The 15,465-nt window shown below is 39.2% G+C and overlaps 1 protein-coding gene across 1 annotated transcript in view; it reads right to left on the bottom strand.

The window, feature by feature from the left end:
• APTX (aprataxin) overlaps window positions 1-15,377 on the bottom strand; it is a 53,393-nt gene extending 38,016 nt beyond the window's left edge. Inside the window, exons 1-3 of the mRNA XM_025432915.3 lie at window positions 14,732-15,377; window positions 13,042-13,159; window positions 4,437-4,522 (exon numbers count right to left, since the gene is read on the bottom strand). The gene's annotated coding sequence lies outside the window, so the exon portion shown is untranslated. The remainder of the gene's footprint in view (window positions 1-4,436; window positions 4,523-13,041; window positions 13,160-14,731) is intronic.
• Window positions 15,378-15,465: the final 88 nt, after the last annotated feature.

Consider the following 15,465-nt stretch of genomic DNA (forward strand, 5'->3'; position numbering starts at 1 on the left):
CCTCTGTATCAGGCAGAGAGCTAAGTGTTGAGGATGGAGAAGTTAAGCCAGACACAGCTCCACAGTTTAAGGGACTTTCAAACTAGTGAGCAAGCAGCCAGCATAATTTCACATTTCACAGAGTTACCCCTAAGCTATTCTATTCTCCCAAGCCTGTCGGTATCCTTCCTGCCACATACTGACCTAGCTGCTTTTATACTTCAGACTGGACACCCAGTGGCATTTTCCTGACCATGGTTTGGCTCCTCTTGGCAACAGATTTGTATGTCTATGCTTTTACACTATTCAGACAACCACAAAACTCTCCTACCTTGTCACTCATTTTGCCAGCAAAGCTCCATCTCTGCATATCAAAATAACACAGTTTAATGAAGTTTACTCTTTCTACACACATAGAATAATATAACTCTAAATGATATGTTTGTAAAAAAAATAAATAAAATAAATGATATGTTTGTAACAAATGTTTTTAACCACTCTCCAGAGAGCTTTTGATACAGAAAAGACGTCACTTTCCACCTATGTGACTTCTCCCAATATCTTGGAGATAGTAGATACGGTAAATGTGATTGAAGAGAAAAAAGAACAAAAATATTTTTTTGTAAAAGGTAGATTTAGCTTCTCTGTGGTAACCTATTACTTTACTAGACCCCATTGATTCTCATTTCTCACCTTTCTATAGTCCCTCCCTACACTGACTCTGGACTTGGCCAAGGGACTGGCTTTGGCCAGACATTAACAAGTACAAGCCTTGCTAAATGCTTGTACATTGTGGCCTATCCTCTTGGGGTATTTCTCTTCAGAACCTAGCTGTCATGCTGTGAGAAACCCAGCTTAGTCATGTAAAGAGATCATGTGAAAGAAAACTGGGGTCCTAACCAACCATCCCAGCTGAGCTCCTGGCTAACAGACAGCATGTGAATTGCCCAGCTTGGAAGGACCTTCTAGCCCTAGTTGAACCATCCCAGCAGTCACCACATAGAACAAAGATGAGCTATGCCTGCTAAGCCTTGCCCTGATAGCAGAATTTTGAGCAAATAAATAACTTGTTACACTTTGGGGGCAATTTGTCCCACAGTATTAGAATACCCTTTTCTTTAAAAAAAAAAAAAAAAATATATATATATATATATATATATATATATATATATATAAAAGGGACACTGTCACCACTGTATGCTGGAATTCTTAAGACTGAAATAGGGATCCCTGGGTGGAGCAGTGGTTTAGCGCCTGCCTTTGGCCCAGGGCACAATCCTGGAGACCCGGGATCGAATCCCATGTCGGGCTCCCGGTGCATGGAGCCTGCTTCTCCCTCTGCCTGTGTCTCTGCCTCTCCCTCTCTGTGTGACTATCATAAATAAATAAAAATTAAAAAAAAACAAGACTGAAATATATGAACTTTGGGTCAAGGTTCATTTTCCCCATTAAGAGAACTGCCTTACATATTTGTGTAATTGTTAGCTTAATGTCTGTGCTCTCATTCATCTGCAACCTCTGTAAGGGAGGATTATGTTTGTCATGGTCAACACTGTCTCATTGACCTATAAAGGCCCCTAGCACATAAGATGCACTCAATCAACATTTTAGTAAGTCAATATCATGTTGATTTACTAGCTCTGTTAGTTCCTGTATTTGCATAAGATAGTAATTCTTTGACCATTATTACTAGCAAATGCTTATATAATGTTTACTACTTGTAGATACCTGTACTTTACATTAACTCATTAACTATTTAATCTTCACAATAATCCTATAAGCTAGGTACTATCATTATCCTCTTTTACAGATGGGGAAACTGAGACACAGAAAGGATAAATAACTTGCTTATTGGGGGGCCAGGATCCAAACCAAGGAAGTCAGTTTCCAGAATCCATATTCTTAGCCACTACATTATCTCTCCCAGATTCCTATCCTAAGTCTGGCAGTGCAGTGCCATTGCTGCTGAAACAAGAATAAGGTAAGGTGACACATCAGAAGATGAAGAACATTGTCATAATTAAGACATGACCATGACTCTGTAGATAGAAAGCTGGACACAGAGACCAGGTTCTTGCTCTGAAACACCTTTACAATGTCAATGACATCAGGAATGAGAGGTGGTGATATCCCTTATGCCACACCCTACCCCCAAGCTCCAACCCTGCCAGGTAAAATGACTAAACACCAACCTGTGGACTCAGGTCAACCCCATTCCCCCTACAGGGCTATAAAAAGCTGTGAGACAGTGGCTGCTATCTCAGCATTGAGTCTCTTTTGATGCCTGTGCTACTGAACCTATCACTGCATCTTCCTGAAGCTCAACATAGAAAATGATGGCAAAGGCACACCCTGACATCATCATAAGCCCTACTTCTCCTCTAAAGGAAAGCCTGGGTGTGGGAGTCTGGATTTAAGCCAGTGGCACTCTCAAGGTCACCTGCAAACTGACTTCCCAATTTGATGAGTACAGTACTTTCCTAACCCAATACTACCACTACCACCACCACCAGCAAGTGTGTATACACACAGACAAATGCCTCTGGCCTCTCATATGTGGAGAAAACATAAGAAATTTAACATTAAAATGGTGAAATGGCAGGGCACTTGGGTGGTGCAGTCAGTTAAGTGTCCGACTCTTGGTTTCAGCTCAGGTCATTATCTCAGGGTCTTTGGATCAAGCCCTGGGTTAAGGCTTCATGCTCAGTGTGGACTCTGCTTGAGATCCTCTCTCCCTCTCCCTCTGCCCCTCTCCTGCTTGTGCATTTTCCTTTCTCTCTCTCTCTCAAATAAATAAAAATCTTTTTAAAAAAAATACTGAAGTGGCAGTTTAACTCAAGAGTAGAAGAATTATTTCACAGCTGTGTTGTTAGATAACTACAAAAGGGGTACAGAGTTGGGGAGCAAGATTTTAAGTCTTGGAAATTAGAGGGGTTTTTTAAGGTTTTATTTATTTGACAGAGAGAGAGAGAACACAAGCAAAGAGCAGCAGGCAGAGGGAGAGGAAGAAGCAGGCTTCCAGGTGAGCAGAGAGCCCAAAGTGGGGCTTGACCCCAGGACGCTGAGATCATGACCTGAGCCGAAGGCAGATGCTTAACTGGTTGAGCCACCCAAATGCCCTACAGGGGACTTTCTAGAGAAAGTCTTCAAACTGGGTATTCTCCATTTGACATTCCCTCAACAAATACTTTTTGCTCTCTGCTATATGCCAATAACTGTCCTAGGTATGGGAGATAAAACCTGTGATGCTATCTATGATCACTGAGACAGCCCCCCGCCTCAGTGTAACCTGCTGAATCTTTTTTGGGTGTGCTGCCATCCAGCTATAAGAGGCATCCTTATGAAATGGCCACCCTGTCAGTGATGCTGTCAAGGACACTGCTTCTGATACAACACAATGTTCTCTTAAGAGCATCCCTGGGAAACAATCCAATCTGATCTCAATTTAGGGAATAGTTTTACTTTTGCAGAATAATGGGTTTGTTTTTTTATCAATGGACACCATGAACTGTGGGACCAATGAGGCTATCAGCTTAGAGATAAATTCATGGCCCAGCTATAGCAAATGTGAAGGTCATTCCTACATGCATTATTAGCTTTGTCCCTGGTTCTGTTTTGTCTCTACCCACATTTTTATTTCTTCATTCTCTGCACTTTTAATTTATGGCATCTTGAGGTGTGCGTGTGTGTGTGTGATTTTTTTGTTTGTTTTTTGGGTTATTTTTGTATCCTTAGAAATGACTATGAACCCTTCTGGAAGAAACATCACCATCAAAGTTTATAATATACTATACACATTCATATATATGCTATGTTAGAGGTGTGTCCACAGCATGATGTGGGAACACAGAGGGCTTATAATTCTGTTAAGGGCATTAGAGAAGACCTTGCAAAAGGCTCATTTCTTGGGTTGTATCTTTTGTTTGTTCTTTGCTTTGTTAAGGATGTTATAGAATTTATTCATAGTGACAAGCATTAAACAAAATTAAATTGCTGCCAAGTAAAAGATACTAAAAAAAAAAAAAATCTCGCAGAGTAGATTTTTATATCATCTCATAAGTTCATGGGACACCACATAAACTGTTTACAACAAATTGAGGCTACTTCCACAAGTTTCCTTTCATCAATTTTTTTCTGACAAAAAGGTCAGGGGCACAAATAATTCATATCTACATCAGAATTTATGTGCAGAGAAGGAAATTCAAATGGAATATCAAAATAAAATTGGAAAATACTTGATTTCAAAGTGAGGTAAAGAATTAAAATATTTACCGACAAGATAGATAGACATATAGATATAGATATAGATAGATATAGATATAGATATAGATATCTATATATATATAACTGAATTATTCAAATTAAGGAGAACAAGCAAGCTTTAGAAACTAAAATGATCCAGATCAAGTGTCTCAGTTTGGAGCAGATACTAAGAATCATTTAGTTCAGTTGCATACCTGTGCAGCAGTATTCTTCCTTAATTCTTCATTCTATTTTGCAGGTAGACCCCCAGCCTTGGACTTTCCCTGGGTTGTGTGGCTGCCTATGTGAGAACAGGGTGAGAAAAAGAATAGTTGCTGACACATTGTTTTAAGTGTGCTGGATCAACAGATTATTTTTAAATACACTGATTGAGCTCTTTTTTTTTTCTTTAAAAAGAGTTCTATCAATATAAAAACTCATATTGACCAACTGCATACAGAGGACCTCAAAAGAGAAATAAGTCAGGATCACATGGATGAGGCATTCCACAATTTACAAATAAAAAGACAGAAAAGACATGTTCGCATCCTTTCATTCTTCAACAGTGTGAAAAATTACAATCATTGTCCTTCACATAATAAAAAGAAAAAGAGAAGGTAAAATAGACTTCATGACCTCTTTCAGTTACCTACACAGCCTGGCACTTTATTTTTTTTCTTTTTCTTTTTTGCATTTTTAAAATTTAAATTCAATTTGCCAACATATAGTATAACACCCAGTGCTCATTCCATCAAGTGCCCTCCTTAATACTTGTCACCCTAAGGCCTGGCACTTTAAAGGGAGCACAATGCATATTCATGTATTCATCCAGTAAATATTTATTGAGTACCTACCCTGTGCCCGTCAATGTTCTAGATGCCTGGGATATATCATAAAACAAAGATTCCTGCCCAAGTGAAATTTTAGTTCAATTGGAACAGAGGTAGAGAGAGAAGAGACAATAAATATGTTATATCATCAGTGCAATGGAAAAAAAGAAAAAGTAGAGCAGAGAAGGAATTGGAATGCTGAGGAGGAATAGCAGATTGCAATTTTTAATAGGGTAGACCCTATAGGGCTCATTGAGAAGGTGACATTTAAACAAAGCCTTGAGGAAGATAAGGTGCTCAATAAACATTTGTTGATTAAATAAATGAATTAGAGCAAAAAAAGGCAGAAAAGAATAAGGCATGTTCAGGTAATGATGAGAAATCAGCTTTGAGGAGGTAGACTACTGGGAGATGAATCTGAGAAGGAGATGGGAGGCTCATTGGCCTGGGTATAAAACTAAAGGTATGGATTTATAAAATCTAGAATTTACAAAGAACTTTCTGTTATCGTCTTAATTAACTATCACATCTCCAGCATAGTTAATTTCATCTCCACTTTACCAATAAGGAAACTATGCTCAGAGAGGCTCAGTAATTTTCCTGAGATCACATAGCCAGTCAGATGCAGAGCCAGAACTTAAACCTGACTTTCAACTTCAGGCTGTCCCTATTGCCCTGTCACCTCCCCCAAGAAAAAGTACACAAGTTGTAAAAAGAAAGGAGAGTTGTAAAATATACTACTAAAATATAAAATATCACATGCCAGTTATAAAAAAACATAGAAATAGGATGTAAAAATAAAATCTAATGTAAACTTCTATTTTTAAAAATTTTAAACATGTTTTCAAAATTATACACTCTGTAGAGCAACCAATAAATTGTGGATGCTCAACAAAAAGTTAAGACAGTAAAATAAGAGCCTATTTTGAACCCGGCACTGTGGTATTGGCAACAGAGAATACATGGCTACAAGTCTATTTCTATCATAAGTACCTTTCTTTTTTTAAGATTTTATTTATTTATTCATGAGAGACACACAGAGAGAGGCAGAGACAGGCAGGGGTAGAAGCAGGCTCCCCACAAGGAGCCTGATGTGGGACTTGATGTGGGACCCGACGTGGGACTTGATCCTGGAACCCAAGGATCAAGACCTGAGCCAAAGGTAGACACTCAACCACTGAGCCACCCAGGCATCCCATAAGTACCTTTCTTTTTACTACAAACTTCTACATACTTTTACTTTCAGATTGATTTTTCTCTTACAAACACAATAATATTTTGTAATTTTCATTAATAAAAAATATTATTTCTCAATTATAAAAGAAATACTTGAATGCTTTCTTCAAAAAGTTAAAGTCTCAGAGATAAGTAAGCAGTACTATCAAATTGGAGTATTATCCTCCAGCTCTTTTTCTATGGATACTTGTATATCCAAGTGGTTCCTGACTACATGTAGATGTTAATATGTTTAAAACTGAACTTACCATTTTCCCCTCAGAGTAAATCAGGTCACCTGATGTCCTGTGTCTGTAAATGGCATCATCCATCAGAAACCTTACATTCCATATTTTATCTGCCCACTCACCTATCATATCTGACCATCAATCTATTCCTACAAGTTTACCTCTGTAATGTCTTGTGTTACTACCCTCTCTTCTCATTCTTACTTCCACTGCTTTAATATTGGCTACCAGTTCTACTATTGCCCAGCCAGGTTCACAGGTGTGTGACCGGTGGAGTCACACACAGTCTCACATTTAGAGAGGCTCCATGCTTGGAGCCTTTGCTATCACTGTCTTAAAATTATTAATAATCTTTTAATAAGGGGCCCTATGTTTTCATTTTGCACTGAGACTCACAAATTATGTAGCCAATTTTATACTATTGTAATAGCATCCTAATTAGTACCCACTTTCCCAGTAAGGCCCTGCTGCAACCCACCCTCCACAACTCTGTAGGGAATTAAAAAGAAGATATTCCATTAGAATCAGATCAAGCAAACATGGCACAGAGGTCTCCCTAATTTGAGGCTGAGAGGTCTGAAGTATGACTTTAAATTGAAAAGATGAATTAATGAAAAATTAAATTTCCATATAACCAAAGAGCTAACCCACATTATCTATGGATACTTTTCCATTACAATTACTTAGGGAAAATGGCCAAAGTAAACACAACCCTCCGTGAAGCCAGAGTGGTATAGGGAAAGATGACAGGCTTTGCATTCAGAAAGAATGAGTTGAAATACCAAATCTGACTACTTACTGTGTAACTTTGGGCAAATTACTTGAATTCTCAATTTTTTACTTTCTTATTGATTAAATAAAGAAAATTATCTGGCAGGACTTTTCTGAGACTCACAAAATAATAGAGACCCAGTTCAGTTCAACACTTACTGAATGTCTACTCTATGCAAGACCATGCCTTTATGCCAATGACATCAAGACGATTAAGACTTCCTTACATTATGGAAAAGAAGAGGGGACTGAGGTGAGGAGAAACTTTATAAGGGAAAAACCTAACAAATGCTACCTCACCAGGTGAGATCAGGTAAACATCAATAGGGATAAGTCATGTTCATAGTATGTACCTTGGATATGATATGACGGAACTAAGCACTAACATTGTGGTCTTACTCCCCCGAACCCATTGTAGAACCAAACTAAAATGGAATCACTTATGTCAGAGACAAAATGGAGATGGTCAGTACAGGCATCTAAAGGACACTTAACCTAATCTTAGAGGAATTTACAGTTCTTCTCAGAAATCAGCAAGTACATCAGCCAATTCCCAAAGGCCAAGTCAATTCATGCCATCTCTGGAATTCCTCATTCCCCTGACTCAGCTACCCTAATCCAAACAAGAAAGAAGACCACTAGGAAACCAATTATCTGAAAAAAACAAACAAACAAACAAAAAAACAAAAAAACAAAACAAAAAAAAAAAACCTTCCACATTTACCCCATGAAAAATCCCTTAGACTTGAAACTCATTTCTCCAGTTGCCCTGAGTTCTCCAGCTTGCAGGTAGAAAGCCTTGCAATAAACTCATCTCTCTGCTTTTTTAAATTCAGTGTACAGTTTGGATTTTGACATTATAAACCCAGTCTTACCATGAGAAAAACATTAGACAAACTCAAAATGAAAAAGAGTCTACAAAATATCTGGCCAGTGCCCCTTAAAACTGTCAAGGTTATCAAAAGTAAGAAAAGTAAATTTAAAAAATCTGAGACATTGTAACATTTAAGAGGAGTCTAAGGACCACTATGACCAAAAATAATGTGTGGTATCCTGGCTGGGGTCCTGGAACAGAAGAGAGACACCAAGTACAAACTAAGGACATTCAAATAAATAGTGAGCTTTAGTTACTAATAATGTATCAGTATTCGTTGATCGTTGATTAGTTGTAACTCTTGTTATGTTAACATGCTGACAATAGGGAAAATTGGATGCTAGATACAAAGGAATGCTCTATACTATCCTTGCAACTTTTCTAGTCTGAAACTATTCTAAAATAAAAAATGTATTTAAAAAATAACAACTAGGGGCACCTGGGTGGCTCAGTTAAGCATCATCTGGTCATGATTCTGGGGTCCTGGGATCAAGCCCCAAGTCAGGCTCCCTGCTCAAGGGGGAGTCTGCTTCTCCCTCTCCCTCTGACCCTCCTCCCTGCTCATGCTTTTGCTCATTCTTTCTGTCTCAAATGAATAAATAAAAAAATTTTTAAAAATTTAAAAAATAAAAAATAGCAATTGGAATGGTGAGTGGTTGCAAGGGAGAGGAGCTCATAAAGAAGACTACACCATATATAGTTCTACAGAGAAGAAGAAAAGCAAATTGGTGACACTCAAAAAAAAAAAAAATTCCAGCCTCATTAGGCCCCACAGTCAATTAAAAACTAAACATTTCAAGAAATTTAATTTATACAAGCATAAGAAACAGTATTTCAGGTACAATTTACTTTCCATTTTGTACTTTCCAATAAAAATTTTCTCTTTTTAATCTAAAGAAAAAAGTATAATGGTAATTCTGCACACCCAAAACTGGATTCATCTTTACCCTCTCCAATTCTGCCCCACCACAGCCCTCTTGTCCTCCTCTTTCTAGGCTCGCTATCCCAGGAAGGGCCTCAGCATCATCCTGTTGCTCAGGCCGTTACGCCGGAGGTCAGCCATGATTCCTTCTCCCTCACCTCTGCAGCTAGTCACAATGAGCTGCAGATTCCACCTCTATGTTTCTATTTCTCTCCCTCTCCATTTCTATTATTTAGGCCTCACCACTTGTAATCTTCTCTCTCACAATAAAAGCTTCCTAAGAATCCATCTTTCACATTAGCACCAAACGATTGCTCTAAAATGTAAGTATGGGGATCCCTGGGTGGCGCAGCAGTTTAGCGCCTGCCTTTGACCCAGGGCGCGATCCTGGAGACCCGGGATCGAATCCCACGTTGGGCTCCCGGTGCATAGAGCCTGCTTCTCCCTCTGCCTATGTTTCTGCCTCTCTCTCTCTCTGTGTGACTATCATAAATAAATTTTTAAAAAAATTTTTAATAAAAAAAATAAAAAATAAATAAAATGTAAGTATGATCAAATAATCTATAAAAAAGAGTTGCTGTGAGGATTAATATATGACAATACTTGTAGAAAGTTTAGCCCAGTGCCTGATAGGTACTCAGAAAAAAAGTCCGCTCTTAGAGGTTATGTCACCATCCTCTCAATATTTTTTCAAGATAAAATTCAAACTACTAGCATAGTGCTCAAGCCCCAATGACTTGGTTTCTGTCATGCCTCTAGCCATCCAGCTACCTCCTTGGACACTTGTAATATGGTCACATGGTTATGAAAAGTTATGAAGCATACCACTGAAATAAAATAAATGGTAAGACAAAAGACCACTCATGATAACAAAAAGACAATGTTTAGTAACAACCTCAAGAAGAAATGATCGGGACCTAGCCTTTAAAAAAGAGCGACTATAGGGGATCCCTGGGTGGCTCAGCAGTTTAGCGCCTAGGGCGTGATCCTGGAGTCCTGGGATGGAGTCCTGCATCCGGCTCCCTGCATGGTGTGTCTCTGCCTCTCTCTCTCTCTCCCTGTGTCTCTCATGAATAAATAAATAAATTCTAAGAAAAAAAAAAAACAGCAACTATAAAACACAATAAAGGGAATATGTAGCTGTATGCATAATATACCTTGTTCACGGATAGGAAGAGTCAACCTGATAGACATGTTAATTCTCCCCAAACCAACTGACATATAAAAGCACTGTAATTGTAATCACAATCCAAATCACATCAGGATTTAGGGTTAATTGGTCAGAAGTATTCTTAAATTCATCTGGAAAGATAAACAAACTAGAAAATGCCAGGAAAAACTGTAAAAAGGAGGAACACTGAGGGGACCTAGGCCTCCCAAGACATTAAAATGCATCGTAAGAGGTGCCTGGGTGGCTCAGTCAGTTAAGTGTCTGCCTTCTGCTCAGGTCATAATCCCAGGGTCCTGGGAGCGTCAGGTTCCCTGCTCAGCTGGGAGTCTGCTTCTCCCTCTCCCTCTGCCTTCCCCTGCTCATGTCCGTGTTCTCTCTCTCTCTCAAATAAATAAAATCTTTGAAAAATAATTTTTAAAATGCATTTTAATGTAAATTCAGTATATAAGAAAAATAGCATTTCATATTAGTCAGGAAAAACAGTATTAAAACAGAAAAACTGGTTCACCATTTGAAGAAAAATAAAACTCAATTACTTACAAATAATCCTCAGCATTTACACCAAAATCAGTTCTAGGGGAATAAAGATTTAAATGTAAAAAATGGAATGATGAAACAACTAGAAGAAAACCCGGGAGAATACATTTATAATGCTGGATTGGTGAAAGCTGCCTAAGCATAATAAAGAGGGGAAATGAAGAGAGAAGAAAAGAAACACAAAAGTCAAAAAAGGGAAGAGTACTTACTTACTACAATTTTAAACCTGCATTTACATTGACCCAACAACTTCAATTCTAGATGTTCACGTTACAGAAACACTGGCATGAGTGTCTATAGCTGTATTTGAGAAATTCTCTGCAGCATTGTTTGTAAAACACTGGAAATTGCCAAAATGTTCATCAATACAGGAATGGTCAAATAAATTATAATGCCTGCATACTATACATTATGAAGCTATTAAAAATAATAAGGTAGATTTATTTATTCTAATACGGTAAGATGACAAAATTGAAAGAGAGAAGTTTAAAAAAAAAGATGTTTCAAACAGCATGTATATGATTCCACTTAACAAAAAAAAAATCACATGCTAAATTATTGCTAATCTTTTTGTATTTTATATAAATAACACTGCTTAAAGGTACTGAGTTCTCTAACTGAAAAGCTAGAATATTCATCAAGACATATTTTTAGGGATGCCTGGGTGGCTCAGTGGTTTAGCGCCTGCTTTCAGCCCAGGGCATGATCCTGGAATCCTGGGATCGAGACCCACATCAGGCTCCCTGCATGGAGCCTGCTTTTCTTTCTGCCTGTGTCTCTGCCTCTCTCTCTCTCTTTCTCTGTCTCTCATGAATAAATAAATAAAATCATTAAAACAAAAAGGACATTTTTTAGCATCATTAGGTTTCTATGAGAGAAAAATATTAGAACATATGTAATGTTTTTTAAGGCTAATTCTGCTGTTGGGGTGAAAAATTACTAGTTCAAAGCCTGAAGTGGGAAGAAAGTGTTTTATACTTTGTTAAGTTTAACTTTTTATTTATTTATTTTTTATTGTTTTTAATTTTTATTTATTTATGATAGTCACAGAGAGAGAGAGAGAGAGAGAGAGAGAGAGGCAGAGACATAGGCAGCGGGAGAAGCAGGCTCCATGCACCGGGAGCCCGATGTAGGATTCGATCCTGGGTTTCCAGGATTGTGCCCTGGGCCAAAGGCAGTCGCCAAACCGCTGCGCCACCCAGGGATCCCTAAATTTAACTTTTTAAATAAGTACTACATTCAAATAGCCTAAATATTCCAAAATTACAAAATAGTGTTTTCTGAAATATCTCCTCTCCCCAGCACCTTCCTCTCTCCTAAGGCAATCGTATTTCAAGTTGTTGGATACCCTTGAGAAATATTCTGTACACATACAAGCAAATAAGCACATAGTTTTCCTTTTTTAAAACCAACTTTTACACCCTTTATTGTATTCTTAATAAAGAATGAAGTTCACTTAGCTTGCAAGGTTTTGGAGGGGGCTAAGATTTTATTTATTTATTGAGAGAGAGAGCATGAGTGAGCCCATACAAGCAGGGGGAAGGGGCAAAGGGAGAGGGAAGAAGCAGACTCACCACTGAGCAGGGAGCCCAAGGCAGGACTCCATCCCAGGAATCTGGCATCATGACCTGAGCCAAAGACAGATGCTTAACCCACTGAGCCACCCAGGTGCTCCAGCTTGCAGGTTTTAAAAGGATTTTAAATATTACATTTCATACCTTTATTCTGACTTCCATCTTTCTCAAAATTTTGGGAATTTCGATGGGATTCCTGAAGCAAAAGGAAACACTAAATACAGTAATATTTAAGAAATACTAGACGTAAGGGCAGCCCGGGTGGCTCAGGGGTTTAACACTGCCTTTAGCCCAGGGTGTGATCCTGGAGTCCCAGGATTGAGTCCCATGTCGGGCTCCCTGCATGGAGCCTGCTTCTCCCTCTGCCTGTGTCTCTGCCTCTCTCTCTCTCTCTCTGTCTCTCATGAATAAATAAATAAATCTTTTTTAAAAATTATGGTAAAAATTATTTTAAAAAAAGAAATACTGGACATAACGTTTATTGTGGAAACTCTCAGCTGAAGTTCTTTGATATATTCTACTTATTCTACATGCTTAACTGATGTTAGATTAACCAATGCAGGTTTGTTTATAGGTTTATAAAATGGTGAGGTCGGAATTTTAGAACTATGCTTCAAAACACATGAACTTGTAATTTTTTATTGTTCTCTATTGATTGTTCACATTTTTTATACTTACTGGACTCTTGGTCTGAGATACTCATCTGGATGGTGCAAGGTTCCACTACTCAGCATCTCAATACTCTTCCTTTATTAGCATTTACAACACAACTTATCCTTTTTTGTGTGGTGAGATCCTTGAAGGCAGAGAACATGATTTCAGTGATTTTTATATTACCCAACCCCAGTGCTCTACCTGGCAGTATTAGACTTTAAATAAGTATTGGTTAAAGAAACAAAGTTTATACCAGAGGCAATAAGTTGAGAAGGTAGTATCTAATATTGTAAAGATTATGTGCCTCTATGTGCCTCTTTGTCAAAGCGAAAGCAGAGAAGTGGACAAGTACATTTGGGAAAACTGCAGATAGCTTAGTGTGACTGGGTGCACAGTTTAAATAAAAGAGGTGAGGCTGGGAATCCCTGGATGGCTCAGCGGTTTAGTGCCTCCCTTCCGCCCAGAGCATGGTCTTGGAGTCCTGGGATGGAGTCCCACATCAGGCTCCTGCATTTCTCTGCCTATGTCTCTGCCTCTCTCTCATGAATAAATAAAATCTTTAAAAAAAAAAAAAAAAAAAAAAGAGGGGAGGTTGAAAAGGTACACATCAGAATGCCTCAATGGTTAAAATTCAAAATACTGAGTTTAGCAAGCTATACCCAAGGTTGTTCCCCAACTAGCTCTGAAGCCTAGCCTACTGCCACCCACTCCCTTAGCTATGGTAATATCTAATTACTTACAATTCCCTAGAAGTATCACATTCTTTCATTAGCCTTCTCTTTTGCTTTCTCTTTTGCAGTGAATATTTTTCTCCCTTTAAAACTCAGCTCAATGGCAGTTCCTCAGAAAGTTAAAAATGGAGCCACCTTAGGACCTACCAATTGCACTACTAAGTATACACCCAAAGATACAAATGTAGTGATCCAAAGGGGCACCTGCACCCCCATGTTTATATAACAGCAACGGCTATTTCTCAATAGCTAAACTATGGAAAGAGCCCAGATTTCATCAACAGATGAATGGAAAAAGATGTGGCATACATATACAATGGACTGCTACTCAGCCATCAAAAATGCCATTTGCAATGATGTGGATGGAGCTAAGAGGGTATTATGCCAAGTAAAATGTCAATCAGAGAAACACAGTTTTATGGTTTCGTTCATATATGGAATTTAAGAAACAAAGCAGAGGAGCATAGAGGAAAAAGGGAAAAATAAAATAAGCCATAATTAGAGAGGAAGATAAACCATAAGAGACTCTTAACCATAGGAAACAAATTGAGGGTTGTTGGAGGGGTGGAAGGTGGGGGGATGGGCATCAAGGAGTGCACATGATGAAACAAGCACCGAATGTTCTGTACAACCGATGAATCACTGGACTCTACTTCTGAAACTAATAATACACTATATGCTAATCAAATTTCTAAGTGACATCTTAAAAAAAAAAAAACTCAGCTCAACGACTTTCCTTTCCCTATTCCATCAGATTTGATACACTTGTCTCCCCTGTTGACCTGTATTTTATGGTTCCCTTAAGCTCATTGACATATATGGTTCCCCACTAAAATCTAAGTGATGTGAACACAGGTTTCTCTACTTTGCATCTCCAGCTTTCTTGGTGGTAGACACACACTCCTGTTTGATATTCTTGAATGTAACAGATTCCATTTTCCATTATGGCTCCCATTTCAACATTTGAAAGTACAAGGACTCACTTTGCGGACTGTGAATCCAAGTTCACAGAGTGGTGTAGCCTAAAATTTAGCTCAAACAAAATGATTCGTTAGCCACTCTTGGTGCCCCTCACTAGCCAACAGGGTGAATGCCAGGCCAGGGCTCCAAGGCTCTCGGTTTGCACCAATGCACTCCAAACATTTCCCTGTACTCCATGTGTATGTAAGACACAGTCAAGACCAAGGCAAATAACATACACAGACGCCTGGACTTGCACACAGCTCTTCCACTTGCAATTTGGTGGATTACAAGGCCATGGACTTCACGTGAAAAAGAAAAAAATCCAAGGACTGTGAGGTTGTCCAGAGCAGGCCCAAGCACCTTTGTTCTGCACTTCTTCCTCGGCGGGTTTCGAGAATCTCAGGGCTGAGGAACCGAGCCAATGACAGACGCCCGAAGACGCAAAAGAGGAGCCGGCAGAAAGGAGGTCCGGGCAGGGCTTTGTTCTGAGAGGCTCCTGCTCCCACCTCAGCTCCTGCACGGGGCTCGATTCCCGAGCCCTCATTGTCCTCACAGGCGGCAGCGGCCCGCGAACTTGGGAATTCGTAGTTGGCCCAGGACCGCACAGCTCCTTAGCAATCCCCGCTCCCGCCAGAGACTTCCGCACTCCCGGGCCCCGCGGGGCGGAGGAAGGAACTCCAGAAAGTTCCACGAGCGCTGGGAACCCAGGTTTGAGCCCACCCCCACAAGGCCCTTCGGCACAGCTCCTCCCAGC

This window comes from Canis lupus, chromosome 11 (assembly GCF_003254725.2).
Source record: "Canis lupus dingo isolate Sandy chromosome 11, ASM325472v2, whole genome shotgun sequence".
Lineage (NCBI taxonomy): Eukaryota > Metazoa > Chordata > Mammalia > Carnivora > Canidae > Canis > Canis lupus.